Consider the following 18907-nt stretch of genomic DNA (forward strand, 5'->3'; position numbering starts at 1 on the left):
ATCACAGCAGAGAGGCGAGTCTGGCATTGACATTTGACATCAGAGCAGAGAGGCGTTTCTGGTGTTGATATGTGACATCACAGCAGGAAGGTGATGCGAGTCTGGCATTGACATTTGACATCACAGCAGAGAGGCGAGTCTGGCATTGACATTTGACATCAGAGCAGAGAGGCGATTCTGGTGTTGATATGTGACATCACAGCAGGAAGGTGATGCGAGTCTGGCATTGACATTTGACATCACAGCAGAGAGGTGAGTCTGGCATTGACATTTGACATCAGAGCAGAGAGGCAATTCTGGTGTTGATATGTGACATCACATCAGGAAGGTGATGCGAGTCTGGCATTGACATTTGACATCACAGCAGAGAGGCGATTCTGCTGTTGATATGTGACATCACAGCAGGAAGGTGATGCAAGTCTGGCATTGACATTTGATATCACAGCAGAGAGGCAATTTTGCTGTTGATATGTGACATCACAGCAGGAAGGTGATGCAAGTCTGGCATTGACATTTGACATCACAGCAGAGAGGCGAGTCTGGCATTGATATTTGACATCACAGCAGGTAGGTGAAGCGAGTCTGGCATTGACATTTGACATCACAGCAGAGAGGCGATTCTGCTGTTGATATGTGACATCACATCAGGAAGGTGATGCGAGTCTGGCATTGACATTTGACATCACAGCAGAGAGGCGATTCTGCTGTTGATATGTGACATCACAGCAGGAAGGTGATGCAAGTCTGGCATTGACATTTGACATCACAGCAGAGAGGCAATTCTGCTGTTGATATGTGACATCACAGCAGGAAGGTGATGCAAGTCTGGCATTGACATTTGACATCACAGCAGAGAGAGGCGAGTCTGGAATTGATATTTGACATCACAGCAGGTAGGTGATGCAAGTCTGGCATTGATATTTGACATCAGAGCAGAGAGGCGATTCTGGTGTTGATATTTGACATCACAGCAGGTAGGTGAAGCGACTCTGGCATTGACATTTGACATCACAGCAGAGAGGCGATTCTGCTGTTGATATGTGACATCACATCAGGAAGGTGATGCGAGTCTGGCATTGACATTTGACATCACAGCAGAGAGGCGATTCTGCTGTTGATATGTGACATCACAGCAGGAAGGTGATGCAAGTCTGGCATTGATATTTGAGATCACAGCAGGTAGGTGATGCAAGTCTGGCATTGATATTTGACATCAGAGCAGAGAGGCGAGTCTGGCATTGACATTTGACATCAGAGCTGAGAGGCGATTCTGCTGTTGATATTTGACATCACAGCAGGTAGGTGATGCGAGTCTGGCATTGACATTTGACATCACAGCAGGGAGGCGATTCTGCTGTTGATATGTGACATCACAGCAGGAAGGTGATGCAAGTCTGGCATTGACATTTGACATCACAGCAGAGAGGCAATTCTGCTGTTGATATGTGACATCACAGCAGGAAGGTGATGTGAGTCTGGCATTGACATTTGACATCACAGCAGAGAGGCGAGTCTGGCATTGACATTTGACATCACAGCAGAGAGGCGTTTCTGGTGTTGATATGTGACATCACAGCAGGAAGGTGATGCGAGTCTGGCATTGACATTTGACATCACAGCAGAGATTCGAGTCTGGCATTGACATTTGACATCAGAGCAGAGAGGCGATTCTGGTGTTGATATGTGACATCACAGCAGGAAGGTGATGCGAGTCTGGCATTGACATTTGACATCACAGCAGAGAGGCGAGTCTGGCATTGACATTTGACATCAGAGCAGAGAGGCGATTCTGGTGTTGATATGTGACATCACAGCAGGAAGGTGATGCGAGTCTGGCATTGACATTTGACATCACAGCAGAGAGGCGAGTCTGGCATTGACATTTGACATCACAGCAGAGAGGCGATTCTGCTGTTGATATGTGACATCACAGCAGGAAGGTGATGCAAGTCTGGCATTGACATTTGACATCACAGCAGAGAGGCAATTCTGCTGTTGATATGTGACATCACAGCAGGAAGGTGATGCGAGTCTGGCATTGACATTTGACATCACAGCAGAGAGGCGAGTCTGGCATTGATATTTGACATCACAGCAGGTAGGTGGTCCAAGTCTGGCATTGATATTTGAGATCACAGCAGGTAGGTGATGCAAGTCTGGCATTGATATTTGACATCACAGCAGAGAGGCGAGTCTGGCATTGACATTTGACATCAGAGCAGAGAGGCGAGTCTGGCATTGACATTTGACATCAGAGCTGAGAGGCGATTCTGGTGTTGATATTTGACATCACAGCAGGTAGGTGAAGCGAGTCTGGCATTGACATTTGACATCACAGCAGAGAGGCGATTCTGCTGTTGATATGTGACATCACAGCAGGAAGGTGATGCGAGTCTGGCATTGACATTTGACATCAGAGCAGAGAGGCATTTCTGGTGTTGATATGTGACATCACAGCAGGAAGGTGATGCGAGTCTGGCATTGACATTTGACATCACAGCAGAGAGGCGAGTCTTGCATTGACATTTGACATCAGAGCAGAGAGGCGATTCTGGTGTTGATATTTGACATCACAGCAGGTAGGTGAAGCGAGTCTGGCATTGACATTTGACATCACAGCAGGGAGGCGATTCTGCTGTTGATATGTGACATCACATCAGGAAGGTGATGCGAGTCTGGCATTGACATTTGACATCACAGCAGAGAGGCGATTCTGCTGTTGATATGTGACATCACAGCAGGAAGGTGATGCAAGTCTGGCATTGACATTTGACATCACAGCAGAGAGGCAATTCTGCTGTTGATATGTGACATCACAGCAGGAAGGTGATGCGAGTCTGGCATTGACATTTGACATCACAGCAGAGAGGCAATTTTGCTGTTGATATGTGACATCACAGCAGGAAGGTGATGCAAGTCTGGCATTGACATTTGACATCACAGCAGAGAGGCGAGTCTGGCATTGATATTTGACATCACAGCAGGTAGGTGATGCAAGTCTGGCATTGATATTTGAGATAACAGCAGGTAGGTGATGCAAGTCTGGCATTGATATTTGACATCACAGCAGAGAGGCGAGTCTGGCATTGACATTTGACATCAGAGCAGAGAGGCGATTCTGGTGTTGATATGTGACATCACAGCAGGAAGGTGATGCGAGTCTGGCATTGACATTTGACATCACAGCAGAGAGGCGAGTCTGGCATTGACATTTGACATCAGAGCTGAGAGGCGATTCTGGTGTTGATATTTGACATCACAGCAGGTAGGTGAAGCGAGTGTGGCATTGACATTTGACATCACAGCAGAGAGGCGATTCTGCTGTTGATATGTGACATCACAGCAGGAAGGTGATGCAAGTCTGGCATTGACATTTGACATCACAGCAGAGAGGCAATTCTGTTGTTGATATGTGACATCACAGCAGGAAGGTGATGCGAGTCTGGCATTGACATTTGACATCACAGCAGAGAGGCAATTTTGCTGTTGATATGTGACATCACAGCAGGAAGGTGATGCAAGTCTGGCATTGACATTTGACATCACAGCAGAGAGGCGAGTCTGGCATTGATATTTGACATCACAGCAGGTAGGTGATGCAAGTCTGGCATTGACATTTGACATCACAGCAGAGAGGCAATTCTGCTGTTGATATGTGACATCACAGCAGGAAGGTGATGCGAGTCTGGCATTGACATTTGACATCACAGCAGAGAGGATATTTTGCTGTTGATATGTGACATCACAGCAGGAAGGTGATGCAAGTCTGGCATTGACATTTGACATCACAGCAGAGAGGCGAGTCTGGCATTGATATTTGACATCACAGCAGGAAGGTGATGCAAGTCTGGCATTGATATTTGACATCACAGCAGAGAGGCGAGTCTGGCATTGACATTTGACATCAGAGTAGAGAGGCGATTCTGGTGTTGATATGTGACATCACAGCAGGAAGGTGATGCGAGTCTGGCATTGACATTTGACATCACAGCAGAGAGGCGAGTCTGGCATTGACATTTGACATCAGAGCTGAGAGGCGATTCTGGTGTTGATATTTGACATCACAGCAGGTAGGTGATGCGAGTCTGGCATTGACATTTGACATCACACAGAGAGGCGATTCTGCTGTTGATATGTGACATCACAGCAGGAAGGTGATGCAAGTCTGGCATTGACATTTGACATCACAGCAGAGAGGCAATTCTGCTGTTGATATGTGACATCACAGCAGGAAGGTGATGTGAGTCTGGCATTGACATTTGACATCACAGCAGAGAGGCAATTTTGTTGTTGATATGTGACATCACAGCAGGAAGGTGATGCGAGTCTGGCATTGACATTTGACATCACAGCAGAGAGGCGAGTCTGGCATTGATATTTGATATCACAGCAGGTAGGGGATGCAAGTCTGGCATTGATATTTGAGATCACAGCAGGTAGGTGATGCAAGTCTGGCATTGATATTTGACATCACAGCAGAGAGGCGAGTCTGGCATTGAAATTTGACATCAGAGCAGAGAGGTGTTTCTGGTGTTGATATGTGACATCACAGCAGGAAGGTGATGCGAGTCTGGCATTGACATTTGACATCACAGCAGAGAGGCGAGTCTGGCATTGACATTTGACATCAGAGCAGAGAGGCGATTCTGGTGTTGATATGTGACATCACAGCAGGAAGGTGATGCGAGTCTGGCATTGACATTTGACATCACAGCAGAGAGGCGAGTCTGGCATTGATATTTGACATCACAGCAGGTAGGTGGTCCAAGTCTGGCATTGATATTTGAGATCACAGCAGGTAGGTGATGCAAGTCTGGCATTGATATTTGACATCACAGCAGAGAGGCGAGTCTGGCATTGACATTTGACATCAGAGCAGAGAGGCGAGTCTGGCATTGACATTTGACATCAGAGCTGAGAGGCGATTCTGGTGTTGATATTTGACATCACAGCAGGTAGGTGAAGCGAGTCTGGCATTGACATTTGACATCACAGCAGAGAGGCGATTCTGCTGTTGATATGTGACATCACAGCAGGAAGGTGATGAGAGTCTGGCATTGACATTTGACATCAGAGCAGAGAGGCGTTTCTGGTGTTGATATGTGACATCACAGCAGGAAGGTGATGCGAGTCTGGCATTGACATTTGACATCACAGCAGAGAGGCGAGTCTGGCATTGACATTTGACATCAGAGCAGAGAGGCGATTCTGGTGTTGATATTTGACATCACAGCAGGTAGGTGAAGCGAGTCTGGCATTGACATTTGACATCACAGCAGAGAGGCGATTCTGCTGTTGATATGTGACATCACATCAGGAAGGTGATGCGAGTCTGGCATTGACATTTGACATCACAGCAGAGAGGCGATTCTGCTGTTGATATGTGACATCACAGCAGGAAGGTGATGCAAGTCTGGCATTGACATTTGACATCACAGCAGAGAGGCAATTCTGCTGTTGATATGTGACATCACAGCAGGAAGGTGATGCGAGTCTGGCATTGACATTTGACATCACAGCAGAGAGGCAATTTTGCTGTTGATATGTGACATCACAGCAGGAAGGTGATGCAAGTCTGGCATTGACATTTGACATCACAGCAGAGAGGCGAGTCTGGCATTGATATTTGACATCACAGCAGGTAGGTGATGTAAGTCTGGCATTGATATTTGAGATCACAGCAGGTAGGTGATGCAAGTCTGGCATTGATATTTGACATCACAGCAGAGAGGCGAGTCTGGCATTGACATTTGACATCAGAGCAGAGGCGATTCTGGTGTTGATATGTGACATCACAGCAGGAAGGTGATGCGAGTCTGGCATTGACATTTGACATCACAGCAGAGAGGCGAGTCTGGCATTGACATTTGACATCAGAGCTGAGAGGCGATTCTGGTTTTGATATTTGACATCACAGGAGGTAGGTGAAGCGAGTCTAGCATTGACATTTGACATCACAGCAGAGAGGCGATTCTGCTGTTGATATGTGACATCACAGCAGGAAGGTGATGCAAGTCTGGCATTGACATTTGACATCACAGCAGAGAGGCAATTCTGCTGTTGATATGTGACATCACATTAGGAAGGTGATGCGAGTCTGGCATTGACATTTGACATCACAGCAGAGAGGCAATTTTGCTGTTGATATGTGACATCACAGCAGGAAGGTGATGCAAGTCTGGCATTGACATTTGACATCACAGCAGAGAGGCGAGTCTGGCATTGATATTTGACATCACAGCAGGAAGGTGATGCAAGTCTGGCATTGATATTTGACATCACAGCAGAGAGGCGAGTCTGGCATTGACATTTGACATCAGAGCAGAGAGGCGATTCTGGTGTTGATATGTGACATCACAGCAGGAAGGTGATGCGAGTCTGGCATTGACATTTGACATCACAGCAGAGGCGAGTCTGGCATTGACATTTGACATCAGAGCTGAGAGGCGATTCTGGTGTTGATATTTGACATCACAGCAGGTAGGTGAAGCGAGTCTGGCATTGACATTTGACATCACAGCAGAGAGGCGATTCTGCTGTTGATATGTGAAATCACAGCAGGAAGGTGATGCGAGTCTGGCATTGACATTTGACATCACAGCAGAGAGGCAATTCTGCTGTTGATATGTGACATCACAGCAGGAAGGTGATGCGAGTCTGGCATTGACATTTGACATCACAGCAGAGAGGCAATTTTGCTGATGATATGTGACATCACAGCAGGAAGGTGATGCAAGTCTGGCATTGACATTTGACATCACAGCAGAGGCGAGTCTGGCATTGATATTTGACATCACAGCAGGTAGGTGATGCAAGTCTGGCATTGATATTTGAGATCACAGCAGGTAGGTGATGCAAGTCTGGCATTGATATTTGACATCACAGCAGAGAGGCGAGTCTGGCATTGACATTTGACATCAGAGTAGAGAGGCGATTCTGGTGTTGATATGTGACATCACAGCAGGAAGGTGATGCGAGTCTGGCATTGACATTTGACATCACAGCAGAGAGGCGAGTCTGGCATTGACATTTGACATCAGAGCTGAGAGGCAATTCTGGTGTTGATATTTGACATCACAGCAGGTAGGTGATGCGAGTCTGGCATTGACATTTGACATCACAGCAGAGAGGCGATTCTGCTGTTGATATATGACATCACAGCAGGAAGGTGATGCAAGTCTGGCATTGACATTTGACATCACAGCAGAGAAGCAATTCTGCTGTTGATATGTGACATCACAGCAGGAAGGTGATGTGAGTCTGGCATTGACATTTGACATCACAGCAGAGACGCAGTTTTGCTGTTGATATGTGACATCACAGCAGGAAGGTGATGCGAGTCTGGCATTGACATTTGACATCACAGCAGAGAGGCGAGTCTGGCATTGATATTTGACATCACAGCAGAGAGGCGAGTCTGGCATTGACATTTGATATCAGAGCAGAGAGGCGTTTCTGGTGTTGATATGTGACATCACAGCAGGAAGGTGATGCGAGTCTGGCATTGACATTTGACATCACAGCAGAGAGGCGAGTCTGGCATTGACATTTGACATCAGAGCAGAGAGGCGATTCTGGTGTTGATATGTGACATCACAGCAGGAAGGTGATGCGAGTCTGGCATTGACATTTGACATCACAGCAGAGAGGCGAGTCTGGCATTGACATTTGACATCAGAGCAGAGAGGCGATTCTGGTGTTGATATGTGACATCACATCAGGAAGGTGATGCGAGTCTGGCATTGACATTTGACATCACAGTAGAGAGGCGATTCTGCTGTTGATATGTGACATCACAGCAGGAAGGTGATGCAAGTCTGGCATTGACATTTGATATCACAGCAGAGAGGCAATTTTGCTGTTGATATGTGACATCACAGCAGGAAGGTGATGCAAGTCTGGCATTGACATTTGACATCACAGCAGAGGGGCGAGTCTGGCATTGATATTTGACATCACAGCAGGTAGGTGAAGCGAGTCTGGCATTGACATTTGACATCACAGCAGAGAGGCGATTCTGCTGTTGATATGTGACATCACAGCAGGAAGGTGATGCAAGTCTGGCATTGACATTTGACATCACAGCAGAGAGGCAATTCTGCTGTTGATATGTGACATCACAGCAGGAAGGTGATGCAAGTCTGGCATTGACATTTGACATCACAGCAGAGAGGCGAGTCTGGAATTGATATTTGACATCACAGCAGGTAGGTGATGCAAGTCTGGCATTGATATTTGAGATCACAGCAGGTAGGTGATGCAAGTCTGGCATTGATATTTGACATCACAGCAGAGAGGCGAGTCTGGCATTGACATTTGACATCAGAGCAGAGAGGCGAGTCTGGCATTGACATTTGACATCAGAGCTGAGAGGCGATTCTGGTGTTGATATTTGACATCACAGCAGGTAGGTGAAGCGAGTCTGGCATTGACATTTGACATCACAGCAGAGAGGCGATTCTGCTGTTGATATGTGACATCACAGCAGGAAGGTGATGCAAGTCTGGCATTGACATTTGAGATCACAGCAGGTAGGTGATGCAAGTCTGGCATTGATATTTGACATCACAGCAGAGAGGCGAGTCTGGCATTGATATTTGACATCACAGCAGGTAGGTGATGTAAGTCTGGCATTGATATTTGAGATCACAGCAGGTAGGTGATGCAAGTCTGGCATTGATATTTGACATCACAGCAGAGAGGCGAGTCTGGCATTGACATTTGACATCAGAGCAGAGAGGCGATTCTGGTGTTGATATGTGACATCACAGCAGGAAGGTGATGCGAGTCTGGCATTGACATTTGACATCACAGCAGAGAGGCGAGTCTGGCATTGACATTTGACATCAGAGCTGAGAGGCGATTCTGGTTTTGATATTTGACATCACAGGAGGTAGGTGAAGCGAGTCTAGCATTGACATTTGACATCACAGCAGAGAGGCGATTCTGCTGTTGATATGTGACATCACAGCAGGAAGGTGATGCAAGTCTGGCATTGACATTTGACATCACAGCAGAGAGGCAATTCTGCTGTTGATATTTGACATCACAGCAGGAAGGTGATGCAAGTCTGGCATTGATATTTGACATCACAGCAGAGAGGCGAGTCTGGCATTGACATTTGACATCAGAGCAGAGAGGCGATTCTGGTGTTGATATGTGACATCACAGCAGGAAGGTGATGCGAGTCTGGCATTGACATTTGACATCACAGCAGAGAGGCGAGTCTGGCATTGACATTTGACATCAGAGCTGAGAGGCGATTCTGGTGTTGATATTTGACATCACAGCAGGTAGGTGAAGCGAGTCTGGCATTGACATTTGACATCACAGCAGAGAGGCGATTCTGCTGTTGATATGTGAAATCACAGCAGGAAGGTGATGCGAGTCTGGCATTGACATTTGACATCACAGCAGAGAGGCAATTCTGCTGTTGATATGTGACATCACAGCAGGAAGGTGATGCGAGTCTGGCATTGACATTTGACATCACAGCAGAGAGGCAATTTTGCTGATGATATGTGACATCACAGCAGGAAGGTGATGCAAGTCTGGCATTGTCATTTGACATCACAGCAGAGAGGCGAGTCTGGCATTGATATTTGACATCACAGCAGGTAGGTGATGCAAGTCTGGCATTGATATTTGAGATCACAGCAGGTAGGTGATGCAAGTCTGGCATTGATATTTGACATCACAGCAGAGAGGCGAGTCTGGCATTGACATTTGACATCAGAGTAGAGAGGCGATTCTGGTGTTGATATGTGACATCACAGCAGGAAGGTGATGCGAGTCTGGCATTGACATTTGACATCACAGCAGAGAGGCGAGTCTGGCATTGACATTTGACATCAGAGCTGAGAGGCAATTCTGGTGTTGATATTTGACATCACAGCAGGTAGGTGATGCGAGTCTGGCATTGACATTTGACATCACAGCAGAGAGGCGATTCTGCTGTTGATATATGACATCACAGCAGGAAGGTGATGCAAGTCTGGCATTGACATTTGACATCACAGCAGAGAAGCAATTCTGCTGTTGATATGTGACATCACAGCAGGAAGGTGATGTGAGTCTGGCATTGACATTTGACATCACAGCAGAGACGCAATTTTGCTGTTGATATGTGACATCACAGCAGGAAGGTGATGCGAGTCTGGCATTGACATTTGACATCACAGCAGAGAGGCGAGTCTGGCATTGATATTTGACATCACAGCAGAGAGGCGAGTCTGGCATTGACATTTGATATCAGAGCAGAGGCGTTTCTGGTGTTGATATGTGACATCACAGCAGGAAGGTGATGCGAGTCTGGCATTGACATTTGACATCACAGCAGAGAGGCGAGTCTGGCATTGACATTTGACATCAGAGCAGAGAGGCGATTCTGGTGTTGATATGTGACATCACAGCAGGAAGGTGATGCGAGTCTGGCATTGACATTTGACATCACAGCAGAGAGGCGAGTCTGGCATTGACATTTGACATCAGAGCAGAGAGGCGATTCTGGTGTTGATATGTGACATCACATCAGGAAGGTGATGCGAGTCTGGCATTGACATTTGACATCACAGTAGAGAGGCGATTCTGCTGTTGATATGTGACATCACAGCAGGAAGGTGATGCAAGTCTGGCATTGACATTTGATATCACAGCAGAGAGGCAATTTTGCTGTTGATATGTGACATCACAGCAGGAAGGTGATGCAAGTCTGGCATTGACATTTGACATCACAGCAGAGAGGCGAGTCTGGCATTGATATTTGACATCACAGCAGGTAGGTGAAGCGAGTCTGGCATTGACATTTGACATCACAGCAGAGAGGCGATTCTGCTGTTGATATGTGACATCACAGCAGGAAGGTGATGCAAGTCTGGCATTGACATTTGACATCACAGCAGAGAGGCAATTCTGCTGTTGATATGTGACATCACAGCAGGAAGGTGATGCAAGTCTGGCATTGACATTTGACATCACAGCAGAGAGGCGAGTCTGGAATTGATATTTGACATCACAGCAGGTAGGTGATGCAAGTCTGGCATTGATATTTGAGATCACAGCAGGTAGGTGATGCAAGTCTGGCATTGATATTTGACATCACAGCAGAGAGGCGAGTCTGGCATTGACATTTGACATCAGAGCAGAGAGGCGAGTCTGGCATTGACATTTGACATCAGAGCTGAGAGGCGATTCTGGTGTTGATATTTGACATCACAGCAGGTAGGTGAAGCGAGTCTGGCATTGACATTTGACATCACAGCAGAGAGGCGATTCTGCTGTTGATATGTGACATCACAGCAGGAAGGTGATGCAAGTCTGGCATTGACATTTGACATCACAGCAGAGAGGCAATTCTGCTGTTAATATGTGACATCACAGCAGGAAGGTGATGCGAGTCTGGCATTGACATTTGACATCACAGCAGAGAGGCAATTTTGCTGTTGATATGTCACATCACAGCAGGAAGGTGATGCGAGTCTGGCATTGACATTTGACATCACAGCAGAGAGGCAATTCTGCTGTTGATATGTGACATCACAGCAGGAAGGTGATGCGAGTCTGGCATTGACATTTGACATCACAGCAGAGAGGCAATTTTGCTGTTGATATGTGACATCACAGCAGGAAGGTGATGCAAGTCTGGCATTGACATTTGACATCACAGCAGAGAGGCGAGTCTGGCATTGATATTTGACATCACAGCAGCAAGGTGATGCAAGTCTGGCATTGATATTTGACATCACAGCAGAGAGGCGAGTCTGGCATTGACATTTGACATCAGAGCAGAGAGGCGATTCTGGTGTTGATATGTGACATCACAGCAGGAAGGTGATGCGAGTCTGGCATTGACATTTGACATCACAGCAGAGAGGCGAATCTGGCATTGACATTTGACATCACAGCAGCAAGGTGATGCGAGTCTGGCATTGACATTTGACATCACAGCAGAGAGGCGAATCTGGCATTGACATTTGACATCACAGCAGGAAGGTGATGCGAGTCTGGCATTGACATTTGACATCACAGCAGAGAGGCGAGTCTGGCATTGATATTTGACATCACAGCAGCAAGGTGATGCGAGTCTGGCATTGACATTTGACATCACAGCAGAGAGGCGAATCTGGCATTGACATTTGACATCAGAGCTGAGCGGCGATTCTGGTGTTGATATTTGACATCACAGCAGGTAGGTGAAGCGAGTCTGGCATTGACATTTGACATCACAGCAGAGAGGCGATTCTGCTGTTGATATGTGACATCACAGCAGGAAGGTGATGCGAGTCTGGCATTGACATTTGACATCACAGCAGAGAGGCGATTCTGCTGTTGATATGTGACATCACAGCAGGAAGGTGATGCGAGTCTGGCATTGACATTTGACATCACAGCAGAGAGGCAATTTTGCTGTTGATATGTGACATCACAGCAGGAAGGTGATGCAAGTCTGGCATTGACATTTGACATCACAGCAGAGAGGCGAGTCTGGCATTGATATTTGACATCACAGCAGGTAGGTGATGCAAGTCTGACATTGATATTTGAGATCACAGCAGGTAGGTGATGCAAGGCTGGCATTGATATTTGACATCACAGCAGAGAGGCGAGTCTGGCATTGACATTTGACATCAGAGCAGAGAGGCGATTCTGGTGTTGATATGTGACATCACAGCAGGAAGGTGATGCGAGTCTGGCATTGACATTTGACATCACAGCAGAGAGGCGAGTCTGGCATTGACATTTGACATCAGAGCTGAGAGGCGATTCTGGTGTTGATATTTGACATCACAGCAGGTAGGTGATGCGAATCTGGCATTGACATTTGACATCACAGCAGGGAGGCGATTCTGCTGTTGATATGTGACATCACAGCAGGAAGGTGATGCAAGTCTGGCATTGACATTTGACATCACAGCAGAGAGGCAATTTTGCTGTTGATATGTGACATCACAGCAGGAAGGTGATGCGAGTCTGGCATTGACATTCGACATCACAGCAGAGAGGCGAGTCTGGCATTGATATTTGACATCACAGCAGGTAGGTGATGCAAGTCTGGCATTGATATTTGAGATCACAGCAGGTAGGTGATGCAAGTCTGGCATTGATATTTGACATCACAGCAGAGAGGCGAGTCTGGCATTGACATTTGACATCAGAGCAGAGAGGCGATTCTGGTGTTGATATGTGACATCACAGCAGGAAGGTGATGCGAGTCTGGCATTGACATTTGACATCACAGCAGAGAGGCGAGTCTGGCATTGACATTTGACATCAGAGCAGAGAGGCGATTCTGGTGTTGATATGTGACATCACAGCAGGAAGGTGATGCGAGTCTGGCATTGACATTTGACATCACAGCAGAGAGGCGATTCTGCTGTTGATATGTGACATCACAGCAGGAAGGTGATGCGAGTCTGGCATTGACATTTGACATCACAGCAGAGAGGCAATTTTGCTGTTGATATGTGACATCACAGCAGGAAGGTGATGCAAGTCTGGCATTGACATTTGACATCACAGCAGAGAGGCGAGTCTGGCATTGATATTTGACATCACAGCAGGTAGGTGATGCAAGTCTGGCATTGATATTTGAGATCACAGCAGGTAGGTGATGCAAGTCTGGCATTGATATTTGACATCACAGCAGAGAGGCGAGTCTGGCATTGACATTTGACATCAGAGCAGAGAGGCGATTCTGGTGTTGATATGTGACATCACAGCAGGTAGGTGATGCGAGTCTGGCATTGACATTTGACATCAGAGCAGAGAGGCGATTCTGGTGTTGATATGTGACATCACAGCAGGAAGGTGATGCAAGTCTGGCATTGACATTTGACATCACAGCAGAGAGGCAATTCTGCTGTTGATATGTGACATCACAGCAGGAAGGTGATCCGAGTCTGGCATTGACATTTGACATCACAGCAGAGAGGCGAGTCTGGCATTGACATTTGACATCAGAGCTGAGAGGCGATTCTGGTGTTGATATTTGACATCACAGCAGGTAGGTGATGCGAGTCTGGCATTGACATTTGACATCAGAGCAGAGAGGCGATTCTGGTGTTGATATGTGACATCACATCAGGAAGGTGATGCGAGTCTGGCATTGACATTTGACATCACAGCAGAGAGGCGATTCTGCTGTTGATATGTGACATCACATCAGGAAGGTGATGCAAGTCTGGCATTGACATTTGACATCACAGCAGAGAGGCAATTCTGCTGTTGATATGTGACATCACAGCAGGAAGGTGATGCGAGTCTGGCATTGACATTTGACATCACAGCAGAGAGGCAATTTTGCTGTTGATATGTGACATCACAGCAGGAAGGTGATGCGAGTCTGGCATTGACATTTGACATCACAGCAGAGAGGCGAGTCTGGCATTGATATTTGACATCACAGCAGGTAGGTGGTCCAAGTCTGGCATTGATATTTGAGATCACAGCAGGTAGGTGATGCAAGTCTGGCATTGACATTTGACATCACAGCAGAGAGGCAATTTTGCTGTTGATATGTGACATCACAGCAGGAAGGTGATGCAAGTCTGGCATTGACATTTGACATCAGAGCTGAGAGGCGATTCTGGTGTTGATATTTGACATCACAGCAGGTAGGTGAAGCGAGTCTGGCATTGACATTTGACATCACAGCAGAGAGGCGATTCTGCTGTTGATATGTGACATCACAGCAGGAAGGTGATGCGAGTCTGGCATTGACATTTGACATCAGAGCAGAGAGGCGTTTCTGGTGTTGATATGTGACATCACAGCAGGAAGGTGATGCGAGTCTGGCATTGACATTTGACATCACAGCAGAAAGGCGAGTCTGGCATTGACATTTGACATCAGAGCAGAGAGGCGATTCTGGTGTTGATATTTGACATCACAGCAAGTAGGTGAAGCGACTCTGGCATTGACATTTGACATCACAGCAGAGAGGCGATTCTGCTGTTGATATGTGACATCACATCAGGAAGGTGATGCGAGTCTGGCATTGACATTTGACATCACAGCAGAGAGGCGATTCTGCTGTTGATATGTGACATCACAGCAGGAAGGTGATGCAAGTCTGGCATTGACATTTGACATCACAGCAGAGAGACAATTCTGCTGTTGATATGTGACATCACAGCAGGAAGGTGATGCGAGTCTGGCATTGACATTTGACATCACAGCAGAGAGGCAATTTTGCTGTTGATATGTGACATCACAGCAGGAAGGTGATGCAAGTCTGGCATTGATATTTGAGATCACAGCAGGTAGGTGATGCAAGTCTGGCATTGATATTTGACATCACAGCAGAGGCGAGTCTGGCATTGACATTTGACATCAGAGCAGAGAGGCGATTCTGGTGTTGATATGTGACATCACAGCAGGAAGGTGATGCGAGTCTGGCATTGACATTTGACATCACAGCAGAGAGGCGAGTCTGGCATTGACATTTGACATCAGAGCTGAGAGGCGATTCTGGTGTTGATATTTGACATCACAGCAGGTAGGTGAAGCGAGTCTGGCATTGACATTTGACATCACAGCAGAGAGGCGATTCTGCTGTTGATATGTGACATCACAGCAGGAAGGTGATGCAAGTCTGGCATTGATATTTGACATCACATTGCATGCATTGTGGTTGTTGGCAACCACAATGCCAACAACACACAACCATGGCAACAACCCGTAACCATGGCAACAACCCGTAACCATGGCAACCACAACCCGTAACCATGGCAACCACAATGCCAACAACACACAACCATGGCAACAACCCGGAACCATGGCAACTACCATGGCAACCAAACCCGTAACCATGTCAACAACCCGTAACCATGGCAACAACCATAGCAACAACCCGTAACCATGGCAACAACAATGCCGACAATGCGTAACCATGGCAACCACAATGGCAACAACCCGTAACCATGGCAACAACCCTTAACCATGGCAACCACAATGCCAACAACCCGTAACCATGGCAACAACCATGTCAACAACCCGTAACCATGGCAACAACCATGGCAACAACCCGTAACCATGGCAACAACAATGCCGACAATGCGTAACCATGGCAACAACGCGTAACCATGGCAACCACAATGCCAACATCGCACAACCATGGCAACAACCCGTAACCTTGGCAACCACAACTCTGCCAACCCGTAACCATGGCAACCACAATGGCAACAACCCGTAACCACGGCAACCACAACCCGTAACCATGGCAACAGCCATGGCAACAACCCGTAACCATGGCAACAACCATGGCAACAACCCGTAACCATGGCAGCCAGAATTGCCTCTCTGCTGTGATGTCAAATATCAATGCCAGACTCGCCTCTCTATACTGTGATGTCAAATATCAGTGCCAGACTCGCCTCTCTATAATGTGATGTCAAATGGCAATGCCAGATCCGCCTCCCTGCTGCGATGTCACATATCAACACCAGAATCGCCTCTCTGCTCTGATGTCAAATATCAATGCCAGACTCGCATCGCTTTCCTGCTGTGATGTCAGATATCAACACCAGAATCGCCTCTCTGCTGTGATGTCAAATATCAATGCCAGACTCGCATCACCTTCCTGCTGTGATGTCAAATATCAGTGCTAGAATCGCCTCTCTGCTCTGATGTCAAATATCAATGCCAGACTCGCCTCACCTCCCTGCTGTGATGTCAAATATCAACACCAGAATTGCCTCTCTGCTGTGATGTCAAATATCAATGCCAGACTCGCATCGCCTTCCTGCTGTGATGTCAAATATCAACACCAGAATCGCCTCTCTGCTGTGATGTCAAATATCAATGCCAGACTCGCATCACCTTCCTGCTGTGATGTCAAATATCAATGCCAGACTCGAATCTCCTATTTGCTGTGATGTCAAATATAAATACCAGACTTGCCCATGTTCGAGCATACACATGGACAATCAGCATATGACAGCAGCTATCAGCCACTTACAGTGCAGTCATGTTAAAACATGTAACACAGGGTCGCTAGTTTAGTGCGACCACATTAATATTATTAATTATTAATATGTAAATATTAGCAAGTTCAGTCTGTTCAGGAAGCAAGTATATACATACATATATATATACGTACATATATACATATCTATATATATCTATATATATATAGATATATATACTTGTCTGTCATACCGACCTATAAACAAAATATGGTACATATGTACATAAATACATTGTTATTAAAATTTTTATATACACTACCAGTTAAAAGTTTGGACACACCTTCTCATTTATTTTCATGACTATTTACATTGTAGATTCTTATTGAAGGCATCAAAACTATGAATGAACACATATGGAATTATGTAGTAAACAACAAAAGTGTGAAATAACTCAAAACATGTTTTATATTTTAGATTCTTTAAAATTTTTGCTGTTAACTTGTGTTTTCTGAGGCTGATGACTCTTGGGCTTCCTTTCCTGAAACAGTCCTCATGTGAGCCAGTTTCGTCGTAGCGCTTGATGGTTTTTGCGATCGCACTTGGGGACATACTCAGAGGTTTAGCAATTTTCTGGACTGACTGACCTTCAGTTCTGAAAGTAACGATGGACTGTCATTTCTCATTCAGTAGCTGCTGTTCCTCTCTGGAACCACGTTGGAAGACAACAGCCAGATCGGATGATAGGGCCTTGCTTTCTCCCATTTATCTTGGGCAGCAGATTGATGCAAGCACCATGATGCTGATGATGAAGGCTGCTCATTATTCCCTTTAACATCTGTTGTGGCCAGAATATCCTGCAGTTTCTGTACCTCACTTACTGAAATAAATAACCTAAACATCCCTTTAATACTTTTTGCTTGTTTAGCCTGGATAATGATGGTGTTCAGTATTCTAGTCTGACAGTAAAAGTATATTTATAACACAATAGTCAATCACTCATGTAACAGATTTATCCACTAATAATAACAGCATGATTTAAAACATTTAGATGGAAAATGTTTTAAAAACAGAGACTATTATTTTCAACAAAGACCAGAATACAGGAGGGACATGCACTATAAGCTCAACCCAGTTTGAAGGTCCATTTTTCAAAAGTGAGTAAATAAATACAGTACTATATACTGCTTGGCTAACACAAAGCTGGATTTTATTTACAAAACACTTAATTACAAAAGATACTTGACTGTTTATTTGGTTTAACATAAATAATTTTGGAAGTTAGACTACTTTCTGAAGATGGATGGATTTTTCTGACTACTTTTTACTTTGACTACTTTTGACTACATTTTTCTTTTTAAAAATTGTACTTTCTACTCCTTACAGTTTCAAAACAGGCTTGTTACTTTTGCTTAAACGCATTTGGAGGGAGCTGTGGGCCTAAAGAGAAACAAAGGTCCAGCTGCAGTATTTCACAGGGAGACAAAAAAAAGAGAGCTAACTTCACTTTAGGATTGGGATTCAACTTTTTTGTCATTACACATGTATAAATACAGGGTAACGAAATACAGTTTGCATCTAATCAGAAGTGCAAGAGTATTAAGTGAAAATAAGAGCAGATTATTCACAGATAAGTTTAGCAAATATACAGATGGACTACAGACAAATGTACAGATGTAATGTGTATACATATGTACAGATATACAGATGATCTGTATAGCATACAGATGTTCTATGTTGCTATACAGATGGGCAGATATACAGATGTGTTATGAACAAATTTCAATTCAATTCAATTCAATTTTATTTATATAGCACCAAATCACAACAACAGTCGCCTCAAGGCCCTTTATATTGTACAGTAGACCCTACAATAATACATACAGAGAAAAACCCAACAATCATATGACCCCCTATGAGCAAGCACTTTGGCGACAGTGGGAAGGAAAAACTCCCTTTTAACAGGAAGAAAAAAGAGGAAGAAATCTCCGGCAGAACCAGGC

The sequence above is a fragment of the Oreochromis aureus genome, linkage group 4 (genome assembly GCF_013358895.1).
Source record: "Oreochromis aureus strain Israel breed Guangdong linkage group 4, ZZ_aureus, whole genome shotgun sequence".
Taxonomy (NCBI): domain Eukaryota; kingdom Metazoa; phylum Chordata; class Actinopteri; order Cichliformes; family Cichlidae; genus Oreochromis; species Oreochromis aureus.